Source organism: Gracilinanus agilis, chromosome 1, assembly GCF_016433145.1.
Source record: "Gracilinanus agilis isolate LMUSP501 chromosome 1, AgileGrace, whole genome shotgun sequence".
Lineage (NCBI taxonomy): Eukaryota > Metazoa > Chordata > Mammalia > Didelphimorphia > Didelphidae > Gracilinanus > Gracilinanus agilis.
In genome coordinates, this window is record NC_058130.1 from 4460417 (window position 1) to 4463438 (window position 3022).

Genomic DNA, 3022 nt, shown 5'->3' on the forward strand with positions numbered 1-3022 from the left:
CTAGATATCTCATGTTTGCATGTGATGTGAGTTCAAGGTCATGATGGACCATGGGCCATCCAGTCAGGTTGGGGTTCGAGTGAGTCTCAGCCAAGAATTTTTCCTCTTCAGAGAGAGAGTAAAATTCCCCCAAAAGAAACTTCACATCATTGAAATTTGGGTTAAAGAGCATAAAATCACACTTCATTTCTTTTATAATCTTGAAGGGGGAGAGGAAGAACTTGGGAAAGTGTCTTCTCAACACTTCAAGATCATTTGGAGTAAAGGCCTTGTAGGATTTAACATGGACAATACCCTCTCCAGGTTGTAGGATGGTTCTGTCTACAATGGGCAGTACAGAAACAGTGGTCTCAGCGATTGGTTCAGTGGTCAGTGTCTGGGTGTCCTTAGTAGCCTGTGTTGTCTTAATTGGTTTGGTAGTCCCTAGATTCTTAGTTTCTACAATCTCCAACTGGAAGATTGTATGTTTATTTAACTCTTTCCCTTTCCTAATCTGTTTTAGGACTTGGAAAAGAAGTTTCATGTTTTCCATCATTTCCAGTGAGCCAGAGTTAGGTTTAGTTACAAAGGTAGAGCCAAACAGTTGCCATAGATGAGAAAGCACCCTCTTTAAGGCAATTAGGGACTACCCAACCACAAAAATCAGAGCCATAGCTGTAGGGATGAAGCAAATGAATTCTGCCAATGTTATGGCACACCACTTGTAATAATCATAGATCTCAAATAAGTGGTAAACAAATTTTGGTACTTTTAGGAACCAAAAATCTAAGGCTCCCTGCATAAAGGACCAAATCAGTACAGAGAAACTGGACAATATGAATAGCACCCTAGCAAATCCCATTCTGATTGTTTCTGTAGGTTGTTAAGCTAACTATGCTTGCCAACTGTAATAAAGGGGCTCAACCCAGGCTTATAATAAGGGGGGCTGTTGATACCAGCAAGTCTCCTGGGCCAGGGAGCCTACAACACAAGTATTTGTTGATTTGGAACAGCCAGGGATGTGAGGTCCTGAACTGAAATGACCAGTCAGTTCCCCCGCTGTTTGTAGGCTCCTTTAAGGTGAGGAGGGAGGAGCCTTCCTTGCTGGAGAGATACCTAGTTCATTTCCTGAATAAAATGGATACCTGGTCTAGCCCCTCTGGAAACAAGTGATAACTATCCTCCTTTTCCTCAGCCCCTGGCCCTGGTTGATGATATAAATGAATCACCGAAACTCTCAGAATCAGGTCAAGGGTTTTATTAAACACAAGGGTAAACTGAGGGAAGAGGGTTGAGGTCTGGAAAAGCTGTTTCTATGGGTGAACGGTCAGTGCTGGCAGAGGGTCTCAGAAGATAAGATCAGGCTGAGGGAACCAGCCCCTTAGCCAGGGATAAATTCTATTGCCCTGATGTAGAGTGGTCAACCAGCTTGATAAATGAGGGTAATGATTTGGTTTAGGGGTGTTCTGGCTAGGTTAAGCTAACTAATTTTTCCCACATTCCACCTCCCACCAAGTCCCTTCTCCCGGGGCCCAAGGGGAAGTCCAGGGGGTAGCTGGATGTCTGGGAGAGGTCAAGGAAATCAGAACCCCCAGGTTGGTTCTCTAGGGATATTTATAGTCCCAGCTCCAATGGTCTTTTCTTGAGACCAGGGACTTGCTGGGTCAACATTCTGTTCACCTAACAGCCAGGATTGCCTCGGGTGATTTTGCAAATGCAAGAGATCTTGCATCAATCCTGCATTACAGAACCCTAGGAGGTACAAGGCATGCTGGGGGATGTAGTTCCCCAACATATAGTTTTTCTTAAAGTATACATCTTCTTAGCTTCTTCTCATTCTTGCAGATCAGATTTTCCATTAAGTTCTTGTCTTTTCTTCAAGACTGTCTAAAAGTCTTTTATTTTGTTAAATTACCATTTTTCCCTTGTATGGTGATACTTGGCTTTGTGGGTAGGTTATTGTAAATTCAACTCCTTTGCTCTTCAAAATGTTGTATTCCATGCCTTTGTTGTTTTAATGGAGAAGTTGCTAAGTTTTGTGTTATCCTGATTGTAGCTCCACAGTGTTTAGCTTGTTCCTTTCTAGTTGCTTGTAATGTTTTCTCCTTAATTTGGAAGTTATGCAATTTAGCTATAATGTTTTTGCAAATTTTCCTATTGGGATCTTTTACAGGTGGTGACTGATGAATTATTTCAGGTTCTGCTATATCTTCTCTTTCTAAAACTCAAGAGCAATTTTCTTGAAAAATCACTTGAAGTATAGTGTATAAACTCTTTTTTTGATCATAATTTTCTGATAGTCCAAGAATTCTTATATTGTCTCTTCTTCATCTATTTTCCAGGTCAGTTGCTTTTGTAATAAGATGTTTCAAATTTTTTCTTCTATTTTTTCATTTTCTATACCTTATTTTATTATTTCTTGTTCTCTTAAGAAGTTATCAGCTTCTTTTCCAATTCTTATTCTTAAAGAATTATTTTCTTCATTCACTTTTTGTCTTTTTCCAATTTTTCTTGTATTGCTTTTAGGGTTTTTCCCCTAATTTTTCCTCAGCCTCTCTTATTTGGTTTTTTAAAAGTCTTTTTAAAGCTCTTCCAAGAACTCTATTTGGGCTGGTGTCTTTTTTATGTTTTTCTTTGAAATTTTAGAAGTGGGTGTTTTAATTTCACTGTCTTCTGAATTTGAACCCAGATCTTCCTCGTTTCCAAAGTAGTTACCTATGGTTGGGTTCTTTCTCTTTTGATTATTCATTTAAAAATATTTTTAACAGCCTATTTTAACTATGTGCTAGTAGTGTTGGGCTCTTGTCCCTATGTGTGTGGGATAATGTTTCAGGGTTCAGTTTTTTTATTGTTGTTATTTCCTGAGCTTTCTGGAGGTCTTTGACTTCTTGGTTCTTCTAATTTCTACATTACAGGTTCCTGGCAATGCCATCACCTTCAGCGCTCTTACTCTTTGCCGTCTCTCCAGAGACTGCTTATGTGGTCTTACCCTTCTGTCTTAGAACCACAATGAGGACTTCTGTACTTCCAGGGTTCTCACCTC